The sequence below is a fragment of the Ixodes scapularis genome, unplaced genomic scaffold, assembly GCF_016920785.2.
Source record: "Ixodes scapularis isolate PalLabHiFi unplaced genomic scaffold, ASM1692078v2 PGA_scaffold0__279_contigs__length_252992795, whole genome shotgun sequence".
NCBI lineage: Eukaryota > Metazoa > Arthropoda > Arachnida > Ixodida > Ixodidae > Ixodes > Ixodes scapularis.
The window spans coordinates 87,538,314-87,557,288 of NW_024609835.1; the positions used below are offsets into that span (position 1 = coordinate 87,538,314).

The 18,975-nt window shown below is 45.6% G+C and overlaps 1 protein-coding gene and 1 long non-coding RNA gene across 6 annotated transcripts in view; both read left to right on the forward strand.

Moving 5' to 3' along the window:
- LOC8030669 (BTB/POZ domain-containing protein 6) overlaps positions 1–18,975 on the forward strand; it is a 228,995-nt gene that overhangs the window by 37,161 nt on the left and 172,859 nt on the right. The gene's annotated exons all lie outside the window — the stretch shown is intronic.
- The window catches only part of LOC8051549, a 145,259-nt gene continuing 134,174 nt past the window's right edge, over positions 7,891–18,975 (forward strand). The window contains exons 1-3 of one of the 2 annotated variants that reach the window (XR_006077463.1): positions 7,891–7,970; positions 12,092–12,391; positions 14,064–14,110. This is a non-coding gene — a long non-coding RNA (uncharacterized LOC8051549). Of the gene's footprint in view, positions 7,971–12,091; positions 12,392–14,063; positions 14,111–18,975 lie in introns of those variants that run through there. The other variant, XR_006077464.1, reaches the window with a different exon arrangement.

Below are 18,975 nucleotides of genomic sequence, written 5' to 3' on the forward strand. Positions count from 1 at the left end.
AGTCCTTCGCGTAATACCTTACGACTCAGCAAGTATATAAAAAAAGAAGGAAACTTAAGCGAAAGCAAAAGTTGGCGATATGAATGTTTACTAAGGCCTCTTCTCTTAGCACACCCGACCGGACATTGGGAGGCCCAGAGTTCAAATCCTGGCTCCGCCAATTTTTGGCTTTCGGCGGGTTCCTGAAAACTTGGATTCTTTAATTCATTGGATTAAGTACGGTTCATTCATCTGCACATATTCGTTTATATCCCCCTCGGAGACCACGTACGATGACGTGAAGTGCCCGTGTTGTATATATATATATATATATATATATATATATATAAATGACGTCCAGTGAATACACCCCATATCTATATATATATATAAATGACGTCCAGTGAATACACCCCATATATATATATATATATATATGGGGGTATTCACTGGACGTCATTTATGAGGGCGATGTTTAGAACGCATACAAAGAAAGAGGTCACATTAATGGGCTGCCAAGACTGGCAAACTTGATGCTGTAGGATGCACGTGGCGAAAGAACTGTGGAAGCTCGACGCGAACAAGCGCTCAGCAGTCGCGCACACAGCAATGGCCGCCAGTGAATACACCCTCCACAGGTAAGCAATCGCTTCTGCGAGGCTTCACGTTAAATGCTTTAGAATAGCACGCGGTGTACTGACCAAATTGATTCTCCAGAACGTTGGGTCCGTATCGCTACTGTCAGGGGCATATTGATCTCTCGCTTAGGCCTGCTTCAGGTAGGGCAACCTTCCCAGCAGTTTTGGTGTTGCTGGCGAGTTGTCTTTCCCTAGTGCAATATGAATTGCTAGGATCGTGTCCGGCCAGAAATGGACGAGCAACTCCAAAAATTGGAATACGTTTGAAGTCGCAGAAGCCAATCAGGGACGCGATATTTTCAGGTCATACCCCCGTGGTGTGATGATGACATCTAAAGACTTGATTCTGGTTTGAAATGAATCTCTTTTTCATTTTTTTTAATAAACCGTTTCAGAAAGATGAGTTAGTATTCTCAACCCCATTTGAAAATATAAAAACATGTTTATGACGTGTAACTTGTGTCAAAATGGTGCAATAAAATTAAAATGCAATGACGATGGCGAGTTGAAGCAATTCGGTAGCTGCGTGTGAACGCGGGCGGCCCGTGTTGCTGGTGTTGCTACGTCAAGTTGCTGGGAGAAATTGCCCCGTCTGAAGAGGCCTTAGTAAACATTCATATCGCCAACTTTTGCTTTCGCTTAAGTTTCCTTCTTTTTTTATATACTTGCTGAGTCGTAAGGTATTACGCGAAGGACTATTGATGGAAAAAAAGCATGACTATAATACTTTTGAGAAATGAGTGAGTGATCACCCCAAGATCTTTTTTCCACAAAATTTGTGGCAATAGCTTAATAGAGAGAAAGAGAGAGTTAGAAGCACGCGAAGCAGGACAAACCTACGAGAGAACGGAGCTAATGTGCCACTTCACTCGCCTTACGGCGGCTATCAAAACTGACTGCGGTAAGGCTTTCGCTTTTTTTAAATATATTTTCACTGTTGCTCCGAGGGTTTTGTTCACACGTTCAATATATGCAATTTATCGTTTATTCCATCGAGCTTTTATCGACCCTGTCTATTGAACTTCGGGCTTCGAGTAAGTCTTTGTAAATGTGCTTATGCAAGTTGCGCACATGTGAAAACCCTTCACGGACAACTTAATGGGACCCAGGGGGGCTATGTTGCGCTTTTTGCACACCCAGGAGACTTGGAAGAGGGAAGTGACGTCAACGATACAGCAAACGCAGATTGGATGTTGACAGAGGAAACAAAATCAACATCAAATCTGCATTTGCTGCGTTGTTGACGTCACTTCCCTCTTCCAAGTCTCCTGGGAGTGCAAAAAGCGCAACATAGCCCCCCAGGGCGGGGCTGGCTAGGGAATTCGCTCTTCGGCGTTTCATTGGCCAATACCGCAACCTCATTTGCTACGGGGCGATAATGAGATGTTGGGGACGTGACACGCCCAACTTTTCTTAAGCTATCCGTGACAACATACACTCGAAAAAAAATCTGAAATGTCTATTCTCCCCGCAATGTACTCGGGAGAACCAATCGCTGCAATCTACGGAAACCACTCGGCGAATGACGGAGCTAAAAATAGCTTCAAGCCTAAACCATAAAAAAAAACAAAAAGAAGTGGGTGCTTTGGCATACGTCATGCCCGGTGCCACTGCGCGGACTGTCTTTTTTTTAATATAAATTTGAAGGTATTCTTAGCCTTGTCATTGGCCGAGCTCCTTCCGTGGATCGCAGCCATTGGTTGTCCAAAGTACTTTGCAGGAAAGTAGGTGCTCCAGAGTTCTGGAAGTGCCGGATATCGTTTCGGGCCGCCGAGTGATTTGTCCACACCTTTGCTCCCGAAGTGAGTTCGTCGCAGAGGCGCTTCACGAAGACCGGGAGCATGAAGAGAAATCCGACGACGGTCGGGAGGGCTCCCAGGGTGTGGCGAACGGGGTTCTTGGACACCGTCTCTCGAATTCGTTTCTTGACGTCGTCCGGCGATGCCTTGTTCTTGACTTGTCGAAGCATGGACGGCTGACGAAACTGCGCCGACTGTAAGAAATATTACGCGGACTCCCTCCTGTATTCTGAATTCCGGACGGAAGGGTTCCCCAGGAGGCGACTAATGACATCTCCATTATATGTTGTATACTCTCAGTTTGGCTGTACTCGGATTTTTCACTCTCATGCGAACTACTCTTTGTAATTTAAAACAAAACAAAAAAAATCGGAAAGCCAGCTTTTTTTTTAACGGCCGTGTTTACTATGTTGTTTGTTACAACAATTAGGGGTCCGACAAGCTAGAATAATAATGTCAAAACTATTGCGGTTTAGTTATAATTATGGCCATAAAAAGCATTCAACCCCTGTGTTTCAAAGCTTTTTTTTAACAGAGAATGAAAATAAGTAGTACTGTTGGGCTTTCTATTTCCGCCAGAATTAAAAGCCATCGATAAAGTGCCCTAAACCAAAACTTTCTGTGCACAAATATTGCGACAAACGTAGATCCTGAGCTTTGCTTGTTGCCTTCAACGTCACTCTCCAAGAGAACGCTAATAACGTCAAGGCGATTATCTTCCATCAGCTACGAACTTTGTGACTTCAAAATTTAATATACTTTGTTTTCAAAATAATGGAACAGACCGCTCTTAAAGGAGCTGTGCAACGATATCTATTTGCAATGTTTTTCACTATACACGAGCTTACTGGCACTAGTGGGAGTCAGAGGTACTCGCACGCAAGTACCCTTGACCCTTTTTTTCTGGGACTTCTATTGTGTGGGGTGACAAACGAACGCGTGTTTCATAGGTCATTAATGTCACGGATCCGTTCTAAGCGGTATTTGCGCAAAGTACGAAAATTGTTGCATCGCCCCTTTAAATCATTGGATCTAAAGTCATTCGAGTTCCGATCAAGAAGAAGTTTAGTTGAGTAATTACTGCGTGTGTAACTATAGGCTTTACTTTTACAAATCTCCACAGGTGCCATTCTATCTGCGTATGGTGAACTATTTTTCTTGTGAGTTCGTCTATGCATGTTTGTAAAAATGACTTCTCTGAACTAAAAATTCGCTTTTCGTTTTATTTAATAAAAATTTAATTTACTAAAAGCGAGGAAATGTTCGACAATTTGTGTCGCCGATCACATATATGCTTCGCGTCTCTCTGTAAAATTAATGTGTACCTATTTGCTTCCGAGGATCAACCCTGTTCCTATGTATTTTGCCTTTCGACATTTCCCCTTACCGAGTTTAGCGACCCTCTGGACATCCCGTGCCTCGGAAAATAGCGATCGTTGGCCAGATCCAACTCACCAGTTAAGGCCAAATCTGAAATTAAAAATAAATTAATTTCATGGCACTAGAATCGTAGAAATTGCTTTTTTTTCGTGTTTTCTTTTTTTTTTTTTGCAGTCTAAAGGAAAGCAATATTGGCGCGAAAGATCAAGTAGTTCTGTGGTAACGAGATCTAAATAAAGCTCGTCAATATTTCTAAGTTTCATGCCAGCATGGGAAAACTTTTATTTCTAAACGTCATCGGCAAGACATCTTTATAAGTAGATATCCTGCGGCGTCAGGCTGCCCACTTGTCATTCTGGTCGCACGCCTTGGAGTAGTCTCATAAGACTGCGTCATACAGCTTCCTTTGACTGCCATGTATCCAGTGGACATTGAAAGCCATCGGTGATCAAACACCATCTCGAATAGATGGTGTTCACTATGCGCCGAGAAACTGAGGGAGAGGAGGAGACCTAGGGGACGTCAGAACGCCAATCTCTGATAGGAGGGATTAGTACCTAAAGCTAGCTGCCTTTGTTTCCACTGCACTCGTCGAACGCGTTTCAATGCAGCAGCCAATCGCTAGACACCACCGTTCCGCGTTCGAAAGCGTTTGACGAGTGCAGTGGAGGCAAATGCTGCTAGCTTTAGGTCACCGGGGGAAAGTAGCGCCATTGCCTTCCCTGCCTCCCGGCCGGCTAATTGGGTAAGCGGTCTCCGTTGCTATGGAAATCGCCATTTCGGCCCCTTCAAATCTTCGAAGCTTCGAAATGGTCGTTCTAATCCAGTCGCACCGAGATCGCCATGAAGCATCATCGTACACTCTAAAAAAAGGCTGTGCGTCTACTTTCCCGCAAAACACTCTGAGGGCCAATCAGCGCAACTTACGGAGGCAGCTCAGCGAATGACGATGCCGAAACATGCTTAGACCAAAAAACGCAGTCTGAGCAATGCAAAACGTCACGCTTGATTGCTTAATGTCACAACTCAGTCAACGTTTTTTGGTCTAAACATGTTTCGGCATCGTCATTCGCTGAGCTGCCTCCGTACGTTGCGATGATTGGTTCTCCGAGTGTTGTGCGGGAAAGTAGACGCACAGACTTTATTTAGAGCGTACTAAAGGCGTTCCTCGCCAATTTAAGCGTCTTTGGCAATAGGTATCCAATCAACTTATCAATAATGCCAATTTTTATGTATCTCTTACAATAGGCCGATCTCACTAAGCTTTCGGCGCATGCGCGACGCCGCCATAACTTTAGTTCACAGGTGGCACACGAGACGGTAAGAGGGCTCGTACCGTCTCGTGCTCCACACGCGCAGAGCTCCAGCGGGGTTGTCGCACGGGCAGAAAGACTAAAGTTCCCTGAATGCATTGCGGCAGCGGTGTAGTAGTCAAACTGACTGGTGATATCGATATATTATATTGTTGTTTTTCCGTATTTCAAAACAAGGAAATTATTTTCCAATGCCTCCAAGCACCGACACCGCATGTGGGTGGTACGAAGATGTACGCTTGTTTCGCCGGTGCGTAATTGGCGAACTCTCGGTATACAAGAAACGACTCTATAAATCTATCCATCACCAGCGAATTTATTTCGGCTTACCAAGAATGGAGAGGTCAAGGTGCATCCCATGAGCCAAAACGGCGACCATACGAGGAGCTTGCCGATACTTTCCCACGTTCGAGTTACTTTAGTTGAAAATACACGCCCTACCGTTCTCTGTCAGTGACTACAGAAGCCATATTTAATCACAGTATTCCCAGCACATGTTAAAAACGAACCCCAACTTATCTTCGAAGTACTAAAATGGGTGCTGTTGAATGCACGGTATGGAAGCATTGTGGAAGCTCATTATAAGGTCACGCTTACCAGCAACGGACGCAACTATGACCGCCAGTGAATTCTATCCCGGCCCTTAGATAAACTACTTGCTGGTCTGTAGACTTCGACAAGTCCGCCAGCCCCCCTTTTTAGTAAATTTTGTTGCCAGAATTGAAGTTGCTGCAAGAAGGGTAAAATATTTAAAATAAATTCTTATTGCATAAAACATCTTCAGAAATTTTTTTTAATAATTTTTTAAAGCAGATGTAACCCGCTTTATGCGGCGTGTCAATTATATCAAAACACTTTACCTCTAAATTTTAAGTAGACGGAGTTTCTAATCGTCTATATCAGTGGTCTTAAACTGATTTGTGTGTGGGGGCAGATATCCCACACCTGGAAGGTCGAGGGTTAACGTAAGGCACGGCCTCGTGCTTTATGCTTTCTGTAAACTCACTGTCTTTCCAGTAAAATTCTTATATTTGATTTGTTTATAAGTTTAATTTGGGCCCTGACCTTATGTGATAAAAATTAAAATGACACCGCCCCGCCAACGTGATGATATTTTTAATAGAACGAATATATTCGTTCCCGTTGCTCACTTCACCCAGGAGTTCATCAAGTGCTACATGTCTCTAAAAACAATCAGTTAATATGACAGTTGTTGCTTTCCTGACAATTTTTGCTACAACACTCGAACAAATACTATTCTTTCAATGGCGATATGTTTTTAAGGGCGAGAATCCCGAGCTCGTAGCTTTATCTTTGGCAGTTGCTCGCTCTTGCTGATCGAGAGTTCGCGCCCGAAATGCATCCTTCAACGAATAACTTGCGCTTGCAGCCTAGTAGCAGAATCGTTGTGCATTACAAAAAGCTGGGAAGCAAAATATAAAGCAAAACAAAGGGGCAAATGAACACAGAAAAGTATCAACTATATGAATACGTTAAAAGAGCAGAGCTACTTTTCGAGCGAAAAGTGATCCACGAGGTGAGATCACTATGGCGCATGCCAGTTCTAGCGCTCAAGACATGGGAGCCGGGACTCGTAGCCGGTTGCCCGCGGGCCGCGTCCCAGCGAGCCGCACGCCGCATGCTGCCCGCGGGCCGCGTGGTTGAGACCCCTGGTCTATTTTTTCAGAGATTTCGCAAAGTTTTATCTTAGAGAAAACAATAAAGGCATCCAACAAATTTTTCCACGGTGTCTTCTCTGAACCCACGTCTATCTTTTAGATTACCGATCTAACTGGTTGACTCCGAACATCGGCAGCGCGCCTCTGGTGCTTCAATTTTTCCCTAGGAAAAAACATTTCAGCAGCATGATGAAAGGATTCTAGACAAAAGAAAATTTGAGGACCGCGATGCTCCTTATTACAATAGAACACGTTGCGCTATTTAAGATGAAAATTATAGAAAATTGCGTAGGCTCACCGATCCTGTGCCCATGAAGTGCCGCACGAAGGCCCTTGGGACCAGACGCAAGGAGCGTGGCAAAGTCCCTGTGCGAATGCGCGACAAGGCCGCCGTAGCCGAAGATGTAGGCCAAGATGACTGGCACCACGATCTCGAGGAGCGTAAGCAGGTAGTGGCGGCGAATCTGGATCATGTACACGTTCTTCCAGAAGATAAGAAACAAGTGCGCGAGGAAGGGCATGGCTGCAGTGTAAAAAGACCAAGGCGCATGTATCAGGGGGAGAAGTGTGCCGGGACTCCAGACTCCCGCAGTCACCGTTGCGCCTCACTCTTCAATTCAAAATATTACAAAAAAACACTCTTGTTTTTTTTTTTTTGCCTCTATGGTTTAGAGGGTTTTTACAAAAACAATTATAAATGAAAGTAGAACTGAGCACATAGATTTATACTTGATTCCAGTCTAAAATACTGCACAGATATTTAAAGATGAATTTTTATGAATGCACGCCATGAACATATAACACATCTCTAGCTCTCGGGACTATTTTTGAGATCCCTAGCAACCTAAACAAGCCAAAACGACTATAGATTTGCCTATTGTAAGCCTCGAAAAAACGCGAAAACGAAAACAAAATAACATATTCCTTAAACTTTGCCACTTTCTAGCCAGCTCGCCTATCAAACTTTCTCTACTCGTAGTTATAAATGCGCCGGTTCAACATTTTGCATGTTCTTCACTAAAGTTATTACCTGCACACCGTATATTCCTCAATAGAACAGTATTAAGATGGGAACGGAATAGTAAATGTCGCCTTGCCTGCTGCAGGTTTCGTCTAATCCGTGATCTCGAAGAATTCCTTCGGAGTGTTCCAAGCCTCGATCAGTGCTCGTGCGCGCACGTGGTAGGTGCTTCCGCAGTCTTAGCATCTTCTTTGTCGTGGAATGCGGGAAATTAAGAACTTCATATTCTATTGTGGTTCATGGTACATGTGCCATTCTGTTGCATGGCACTATGTACCAGAAGGATACCAGAAATAACCAAAAATAACATATGATCTCACCCTTCACATCTTTGGCCAATCCCTCTTTGGTGAGTGCCAAGAAAAGGTTCAGAGACAACAACATGAACCTCATGCTTTTGTCGTTTCACATAACACATATAACATCAAATTATACACAGCAACAGCATAAAATCTCAAGATTGCACACAAAACAAATTAAACCGAATGTCAAGGCGCGGACGAGCTGGTTAATATTAAAATAAAAATGAACCTTTTAGTTCATGTGTCGTTTTAACGAGCAGTCTCGGGGATTTTGTCATGCTTAAAAATCAAAGTAAACTATATTTTACAAATTCATTCATTAATCTATGTGCGGCGGGAACTCGGGGAAGGTCGCGAAACGAATTAATTATCCCACTTTAAATACCGAATAGCATTAAAAAAAAGTATAACAAGTGTTTTCCTCGCGGTGCTAGGTTGGACTCCAAGAAAAGGCAAAAGATCGTCCAAACAAACCCCGCTAATATGGTCAAAACAAAAATTCCATGGATTAACCCTGACGTCCGTGAACAGGGTTATAACCCTTTGTTTGACACTCCCTGATAATAGTGCACGTGCCCAGCGTTGAACGGTACACGGGTTGTCGCTGACAAGTGTAGTGTGTGCCAATGCTACTAGGTTAACTTTTGGTGTGTGCCCCATCATTTTGCCTATCAGAAAACTAAAGCCCCTCTATCCTGGAAAAAGTGACGCCATTCATTGTCGCGGAAATGATCAAGACACGTGCCGCGTGCCACTTCTGGGGAAAACATGGCGTCTGAAATCTAGCTCAACGTTACTGGAGCAAGCTTAGTTCCGCAGCTCCCTATAAGGAGTATTCACTGGGCGCCATATTTGTGGGCGCTGTTTAGAGCGCATGCTCAGAAAGAGCCCAGATTAATAGGCTGCTAAGTCCTGCAATCTTGAGGGTGCGGAATGCACGTTACAAAAGAACTATGGAAGCTCGCCATCAGCACGCGCTCAGCAGTCGCGCACACAGCTATGGCCGCCAGTGAATACTTCCCAAGGAGGTTAGAAGTACTAGGAGGGGGAACGTTGCAATATTGGTGAAGCCTAGTCATAAAAAGTTTAAACGATTTTGTGCCCAGCGTGACCGCAGATCTCTCTGGCGATTGGTGCGCGTGACATGTCACGTGTGAGATGGATGGTTGATTCTAGAAGGACTCCTTGCAGGCTTGCGCGCGCTCCGTCCGGTAGGTTTTATCAGGTCGAAGTCTACACTGTGGTGTATTCTAGTACCCCACAGCAAGACGAAGCCTAGCTACGGTCACGTGATGTGGTCACGTTGGCATGGTAAGTGAGGAGAGTAAGGAGGAAAATGAGAAAGAGGCGAGGCGTCAAGGGAGCATGACTTGTAGAGGCTACGCGGCCGACGTCATGCCCTCTCCTACCCTTCTAATCTCCATGATACTTCCTATCCTCGCCTGCAGAGACGAGTTGCCCAGGTGGCGGTCACGAGAACTAGCGGCGCTGCAGTCGGATCTTGCTCCCCTGTCTCGCGCGTCGTCTACTACCACCACGTTGAAAGCTTCCTTTTCGTTTTCTTTTCTTCCTTTTTTTTACTTTCATGTGTATAATAGAAAAAAAAAAGCCGATAAAGATGAAGTGTGATACACCGCAGAGATCAGAGTCAGCGCATTGTCAGTGTTCCTTCTTAGAGTGTTTGAAATTTATTTTTGTGTGCGTCTGTTTCCTTTCGCTGTGAAGTGTTAGTATGAATCAACAACTCGCCCAAGCTCAAGTATTGCTATTCAAACTTGGCGGGCTAGACAATCCGGAAGCAAGGCTCGACTGCAGCACTTCTAGTTCTTGTAACCGCCACTGAGCCCACGTCGCAAGCGGAGCTGTGAAACTGAGCTTGCTCAAGTAACGTTGATCTAGCTCGGTGCTGCGCTGTGCCGCCATCATCTTCCCAAAAGCTGCACGTTTGCAAGTGTCTGTTGCATCGACGTTCCTTGCGCTACTTTTGAAACATGAAGGGGCTTGAAATAAGGCTGCACTGCAATGCCCTTAGCTCTACTGAAGTGACAACCAGGAACAACCGACACCGAAAAGCATCAAGCACATGTAATATGCATGCTAAGGTGCCTTTGGGCATGCTTGTAGTCTATCGGTATACTCGTGAAATAAGCACGAGCGATTGCAAGCCTGTCAAAGCTACCTTCGAGTGCATGATGCGGGCGCTCGAGTCTTATCGGGGTTTCTTTATAGACGCTTTGCAGCAGCTGTGCATGGGCGCCGCCATAACTGACCTTCAGTTTTTGTTCCCCCTTATTACGTCTACTTTACTTCATTATTACCATAGCAGTCCAGGTTATTGACATCTTAGACTTTATTCTGTCTTGCGCTCCTTAGCATTGGCCTTTGTGGAGGCTCGTCCACACCAATTTCAGTGGCTCGGTATCTGGGAAAAACAAGAGAAGGTCAGCAATGGCGGCTGTATTCTGGCGCGTGTGAAGCGTCTATATCTGCTGCTCTAGTGTGAGTCGGACATAATTAGCGGCGAGCTGTTTTGGTGGCTCCCTCGTATGGTTACCATTCGTGACGTCATTACCTTGCAAACAACAAGTTCGATGGTGTTTGTAATGAGCATGGTGGAAGCTTGAAATCATTGCGCTCTTAAAGCCACACTGTCAACACCGTCAAAATTAAAGTTTGTACATTACTCCTATTTCTGCCGATGAGAAATTCTTTGCTGTACTGACGTTCCAGGAAGGTCTAACCGCCTAGGAAGATGGACATAAAACCTCACTACCGAGTGCTAGTCGCCATACGCAGGGGCAGTCCGGCTTTTCTTCCGCCTAGCCGAACAATTGCACTGCAGCCCATGATACGCCTGATCCATACACGACAACGATGACGGCACTGTGACTGTCACACTCTCACTTTTATTTTCTTCCTTTCGTCCCTTCTTTTATCCTTTTGTCCCCCTCCCCCTCAACGGTGACCTACGGGCCTGCATGGTCGCGCAACCCATCGTTGTTTTCTACAAAATAAGTAAAGTAAAGCTAAACAACAACAAAATCCTTTGCTGGCGTCATAGTCAGCATTCGGCCATTCGTGGAAGGGCGACCACAGCGACGCTTACGATCGCGCACCTCGCCAATGGAGCTGCGTGCTGGACCTTGGAGTCTACATTAGCTCTAACTTGTGGTAATGATGAAGTGGAGCGAACGAAATAAGGTAGAAAAAAACCGAAGGTCCGTTATGGCGGCGCCCATGCACAGCTAACTGAAAGCCATAAATCCGTCTCCGCGAGCGTTGCATTCTGGGAACCTCTGAACCAGGAGTGGAGCGCGTATGGATTTTGCTTTCCACTGATAGGATATACTAGAATGGTTCTAGTTTTAGTAAAATCTACCACTGATTCCCACAATGCATAACGTGGGATTACGCCGCGATGAGGCGCTTCAAGTTTTGGAATAAGTCTATCCACACCTCTGCCCGTTTCGACGGGCAGAGGTGTGGACATGAGGCAGGCATGCCGGTACGACCGCATCGTACCGGCATGCGGTCGTGTATCACTACTGCGTGGTGCACGTTAGATACCCCCGGACTAGCGGTTGCATTTTATTGGCTGAATTACTCAATTATAGCTGAGAGACAAGTCGCCCGTTTAGGCAGACAAACTGTATAAACATACTCACAACACAATTTATTTTTTTCGCGCATCTTCTTGTCATTGTTGTTTGTTGTTGTCCTTGAGTGGTTGTTTGTTGGCGATTATTGAAGAAGAGGACTGGCCAAGGAGGAATGTGATCCTTGGCCTTCAGCGCGGGCACAACCCGAGCATTTCTTCTTTTTTTTGTGTGTGTGTATGTTGTTTCCGAACGTTTGTTCGTGAACAACAACCAAAGAACGAACACCGACCAAAGCCGTGCATGCGCACTCTTCACTTCTTCTGAGAGGCCGTATACAGTGGACTCCAGGCACTTGGTGTATCTGGATTATCGCCGGTGCAGAGCGGCATCATGGCCCAGCGCCACCAGTTTCGCCGACGGGGGAGCCTGCTAGAGGACGTGCAGGCGCCCGCCTTCAACCTGGTGATATGCCTGGTAGTCGCCGTCATCCTTATCGCACTGTTGGTGGCCGTGATCTGCAAGAAGTACGTCTCCCAGGCAGACCAGAGGCCCTCGCGACCTGACCTGCGGGGCAATCGTGCCGGCATCCAGACCCCCCTGGGCAGAGGAATGCCTCGGCAGGACGCGAACGAGTGCCGCTCGCCCCTGTGCGACTGGAACGCCGGTTACATCTTCTCCAAGGTCTGAAGTGCGCACTGTTTTCGATTTTGGGTACCGTATTTACTCGAGTAATAGCCGCACTGTTTATGTAGAAAACCTGAGGGTTCGCTTTTCCGCGGAGCACGCGGATTGCTAATCACCGTGATTGACAGCATAATTCCAGCATTTTACAGGACAGAGATAACGTCTTCGTGCGAAGATACCATCTGTGAAGATTGCATTTGTGTGGACACTCGTGTTCTCGATCTAGTTATTTGCTATGTTATTTATGCGCACCGCGATGATTAGCTGTATATGTGCTCTGCGGGAAAGTAGACGGAAGGGCCTTGTTCTTAAATAGTGCGGCTATTACTCGAGTAAATACGGTACCCATAAAGTGCTATCCACTGGCCACCATAACTCGGCTCGTTGCTGTTGGGTGCTTGAATACCTCCTGGCCAACGCTATTCGATTAGCTCAGTTACGGAACTGCTCATAGGCGCTGCATGCACGAGCAGTACCCCCCCCCCCCTTTCCCTCACTCACCGCGACTCGCCTGCCGTCGCTCAACGCGCCGGACGGCTGCTTTGGTAAATGCAGTGCATTCTATGGGATACATACGTTTCGGAGCAAGGTGTCGAGATGGCGTTTGAGCTCTGCTCTATGGAACGCACAGTCATGAAACGAAAATCTAGATGGCGCTTCGAACGACGGCAGGCGGACTGAAGTGAGTGAGGGGGGTACCCCCTTCCGCGGGAGTTCCACAACTGAGGTAATCTAGTAACGTTGATCCTGGCTTATACTGACGTCACTGCAGTGGCCATTGGGGTGGCCTTCTTTCTGAGCACATACCTTCTGCAGCACACACTTCACACCACCGAATTTGTTTTTCTCGGCAAAAATAAGTTGGAGTGGCCAGCATGAGGGTCTGATGACGCCATGTTCATGCCATGTATAAGCATAGCCTTCTTGATGGAGGACGCTATGGTATAAGTCATTCAGTGGGTGTTGCCTGTTAATAAGTTCTGGCGTAATAATTTACTTCTCGTGAGTTACGTGCGATGTATGTTGTAGTCCCCTCACATCTTTGATCGTATCCTTTTTTAATATCTTAAAATGAAACTTATCAGGAATACGAAAAAAGACAGTCATTCAAGGGTCTCAACGGCCGTTGGGTTTCCGTCATTTGTTTGTGTGCTCCCGTTTCTTTTTTTCCCGGGTCGTTAAAATAATAACCCTCAGAAATTATGAAAAAACAAGTCACACTACATTTTCAGACATAAAAAAGCTTATTCTCCAGAAAACTGCATCTGATTAAGATAAAACAACCAGTACCTTAAACACACACAAACTATTTTCTAGAAAACCACAATTTAAAAATGTATATTATCTCCCGGCTTTTATTGCATTATATGTGGAAGTTGATTTATAATCAGTGGTACGTTTTCATTTAAGCTTAATTTTATCGTACGCTTTTTATCAAGCTTTTTAATGAAACTGTGCTTGGAATCTTTTTTTAGATCTTTGTCAGAGAAAGCCAGAATAGTAACGTGGTATTTTGATTTTGAGGCTTGAAAAACAAAACGCTTGGGTGAAATCACGTTAAACTTCCTCTGAGTGGATAATGAAATGAGAGATAAACGTTTATTTAAAATATGTACTTGTTCCTTCAGCATGTCGCTTATTTCTCTGCGTTGTTTCGCTTTGTTTCAAGGTGGAGCAAAATAATAGACCCTGCGACGATTTCTACGTGCACGTCTGCAGCAACGCCTGGTTCCGCAAGGGCAAAGTCTCGTCGCGCCCTTTCCGAGAATTCAGCGCTGCTCAGCTCATGTTGGATGTGGAGAGTTTCTTCAAGAGCTTCCTCCACTTGAAGGGCAGTAACGAGCGCCCTGGTGACAACTTTCTTTCCCAGGCCATCTGGATCTATGGCAAGTGCAAGGCCGGTCTAAGTACAACGGTTAATGTAACCGCAACCATAGAGCAAATATTTGAAAACCTGGGTATCACGGGTTGGCCCTTGGACAGATACACTGGCGACCTGACTTCATTAATTGGTACCGGGGACCGTCTGATGAGGCTGTATCCGCTATTCAGGGTAACCATCCAGAAGATCAATGGTAGACGGAGTGCGTTATCCATGTCGATCTCACCGCCAATCACTTACTATAGACGCTTCATGATGAAATCTTCAAGTACAAACGAAGAGTCCTATCTGGGTCTCGTGGACAAGACACTGCATCTGTGGACCTCGACGAAAAAAACCGGGGCAGCGAAGGGAATCGTGGAATTGGAAAAATTGCTAGAGGGCTTTTCGCTCGCCTTTAGTGAGGAACTCATGATTCCACCAAGAAGCAAACTTGTACGCTTAGGCGACTTGTTCTTGACCAGCAGTTGGGACTGGGAAACCTACTTTCGTGTACTTACCAAGGGCAACAATACGATCGTAACCAATGAAACTGAAGTCGCCCTGAGTGACTTAATTTTCCTCCGAAATATCGGCGGCGTTTTGAGCGACACGTGGACTACCGTCATCGCTAATTATATTGGGTACAAGGCAGTTGTAGAGCTGTCCTCTGCTCTGGGCCAAGATGCAGACTACCTTCAGCCCCTAACTCACGACTACCACATAACCGACCTCAGCGAGCTCCAAGTCGCGTGCATGGTGCTACTCGAAAAACTATACCACCACGGCATTGGTATTGCCGCCAGACTTACGCTGGGAAAAGACTTTGCGACGACTTACCGGACACACTTCAATTCGCAACTGGGAACTATATTCCGGGTCACCAAAACGTTGTTAGTCCACATGGTGGTTTCTCTGCGCTCTTGGATCGACCCCCTCGACAGCGGCATCGCGTCGCAGAAGCTTAACACCATGGACTTCGTCTTCGGAGCCCAATACAACCTCCTGGATTACGAACTCTACCGAAAAACATCGACCCTTTTTATAGACGAGACTGAAGCTCTGCCGGCCACCATTTTTAGAATATTCACGTTCGCGTCGGCCGCGTACTGGGACTCCCTAGCCAACGATTCGAAGGCGTACGACAACCTCTACGCCTCCACAGTTTTCCAACCAGGCCACGAGTACCAGGAACTTAGTAACCTGCTCTTCGTTCCTCATGCAGTTGTGTCGTTCATGAACCACATCACCAACAAGATTCATCCGTTTCTGTACCCCGTCGTCGCCATTCACGTGATGCGGGGCGCACTGAGAGGCCTCACTAGGGCAGGATCCTTCATCGATGACCAGTCCGCCTCCAACGCCTGGTGGAGTGGTGCCACGACGAATGCCTACATCAACATCAGCGCCTGCCTCCAGAGCCAGTACCAGACGCCGGAAACGAGACAGAGCTCCGTTTCCGCGATGGAGGACAACTTTCTGGACAACGCTGCCCTTTACCCTTTGTTTCGGATGTACGTTACCGACCTGGCGAAACTGAACACATCCAGAAAGTTCATCACCCTGGGCCGTCAACAGATAGGAGTCGATAAGATGTTTTTCTACAACTTCGCAGCTGCTCATTGTGAGAGCGGTGGCAGCGACAAGTTAGCTAAGTTGAAGTTCTTCGGGGCAACCTCGCCACGGTTCAGAGTCAACGTACCCCTGAGGAACCTGAAACTGTTTGCTAAAGTGTTTGAATGCCGACCGAACTCCTACATGAACCCCGCGAAGAAATGTGCGGTCTGGAAGCGATTCAAGTTTAAATCCGAAGGGCGTTAAGATGTTTCGGGTTGACTGCAGGTCCGCGTCTGGACAATGCAACGTTAGTTAGAGTAAAGTTTTTTTGTTTGTTTTTCTCTACTGAGAACAAGATTTTTATTATAAATTCGAACGCGTAGAGTTGAACATTTTCGCTAGAAATATTAAGTGATTTTTGTACGTACCCGGCTCACATATTAGATAATTTTAATCACATATTGCGTCTAAACCGAATGGGTGTGGTGTAGAATGGCTTTGCTTCTTTAAAAAACAGAACAAATATATCGGACTCGATTGGACTAATGGTATTCTGTCAGTTCGTTTAGGGAAAGAGGTCACATGTCGTGTATGTGACAGGGGCGATAAAGTTGCAATTATTTTTCTCCACTCTCGTGCATGGCGAGCGTTTGTACAAACCCACTTGGTTGTTGTACTGCCTGTACATCTTTAGGATATTGTTTAAATATTTCTGGTGTTCTCACTTTGATTATTTATGTGATTTAGTTTATTGGAAATTAACTAGCTGTGCAGTCAGTTGTTGAACTATCTAAATAGCGCAGACAAATAAACAACAGCCTCCTTGATTGTTAATACCAATAAAATGTTTGCAGAAGGTTTGTCTAATGTGACCCTTTTCCCGATAGATCTGCGTTTTTGAGACAACTTTGTCCGAATTCAGGAAAAGGACGTCGGAATGTGCCGCAGTGCTTATGTTGTTATTCCTTATTATGTTGGGAAAAAAAATGTGTGAGCACTTTTATTTCTTTCTAAAAAAGAGGAGCCTATCAGAACACCATCAAATATGGTAGGTACCATGGTCATTAAAAGGACATCGATGTTGACTGGTGTTAGTTTTAGCGCGCTCTCGGGCGCTTTTTTCGGGGCGCAGTTATATATGTGTACACAGTGTTCTTAACCTCTGCGCGTCTCGTACAAAATCCTGTCCACAGTGTTGCAAATAAATTTTCTAATAGACCGATCTCACCAAGCGTTCGGCGCATGCGTGACGCCGCCATAACTGTAGTTCATAGGATGCAGACGCCAGTTCACGAGACAGCACATGCCGCCTCGTGCTCTGCTCCTGCAGACCTCCAGCGGGGTTGTCGCACGTGCAGAAAGACTACAGCTCCCACGATGCATGGCGGCAGCGGTGGCGTACTCGAACTAGCTGGTGAGATCGGTCTATTAGTTGACGTTTAGCACGCTTGCAAATCTGTTGGCGAGGACGAAGCCAAGGGCGGAGAAATGTGCTAGGTGTGCGCCCGTTCACACGGCCAACACAACGGTATCTTTTTCATAGGTACATTTGCAATTGGCGAATCAACCCGTGATCTTGGATCGCGAGCACATACGACGCGCGACCACGAAATAAGTAGAAAAACAACCATAAAGGTCCATTTGCTATTGGCGACGTGCGCAATCAAAAGCGTCGCTGTGTTCGGCCTTCCATGATTGGCCGAATGGTGACTATGACGTCAACAAAGGTTTTCTCATCGTCAGAAATAAGAATTATCTAAGAATATTAATTTTGACAGTGTTGGCAGTGTTGGTTTCAGAGCGAAATGATCTCGAGCTTCCACCATGCCACGGTGCACCTTGCTAATTACAAACACAGTCTAACTTGTTGTTCGTAAGGTAATGACGTCACGAGAGGAAACCATAGGAGGGCGCCACCAAATATCTCGCCGCTAATAGGTACCTTTATAATGATGTAAATAGGGTATATGTCTCACCTATGGTTTATCCTTCATCATATGCACTTCGACGTATACGTATAAGTACCTCCAAAACATTTATGTGTTCTATTTCCACCTTGTTTCGAGATATGACAGAACGAGTCACGGAGAAGTGGGCACAGGTGCAGAAAGCTTCAGGCAACATTTGGTGCTCGTCTTTTATACAGTATATATTAAGAAGAGCTGAACCTGAACGTATTTATTTACATGACGATCAATATGGTTCGACTAGCGATAAATGAATTCACGTTTAACTTAGGTTCTCGTAGAAGTCAAAGTCGGCGTGTCAAAGCATGAAGTGTGCACATGTACTGATTTCATGTTTTGACTTCAGCGAGAACGAAATTTCAACCCCAATTTAGTTATTGCTAATCAAGCTATATCGACAGTCATGTGAATTGAACCCGTAAGTGTTGACTTCACAACATGGCGCTGTGCTCCAAACAAACCGTAGCTAGGGTCGTTGTTACGAACAAATGCATATGGCAGCTCAACGTGACGTTAGGAATTGTCTGATGAAAATGTTAATATTTATTTTGTAAGCATCGTGTCTTATACTTTTTCTATCGTCTTAGTAAAATACAGCGATGATAAAAGCCCGTAATAATGTTTTACAATCGGTTTTGCCTCTCTAGCAGACGACACGATGGCTTCGCGCATTCAGTGGTTCTCTCTTAGGAGGAACACTGCTGCGTTAAATTAGGTTGGTGACGAGCGATTAAACTTCAGTTCTTGAGGTCAACCTTCTGTGGGATTTCGGGAGCGAAGGGATCCCACTCGAGGTGCGCGAGCTGCCCCGTAGCGGCTTCGGCAATATTTGAAAAGGGTGAAAACAGTATAGGCTCGTTTAATTTACCTGCACCTCCTGCACCGGAGCAGGAGAGTGTAAGGCGGTGAACTTCCGGTCGTATCTCAATACAGGTGTCAAAAGTACACTTTCCTAAACTTTCCCTCACCAGCGCAAAAGGTGCAGGTAAATCGAACGAACCGAGTTTGAAGCCGAATCGCGTACGACGACGACGCGAGTGTATAACGTCAAAGTTCAGGCCAGCACACGTTTCAAGGAGTTCGGACGGCACAGATGTTGCGTCAGTGCACATTCGAACTGTCTGTAACAGATATAGAACTTACTCGATGTTATTATTCAGCTTTTTTTTTTTATTTCGGGTCTTACTAAACACAAA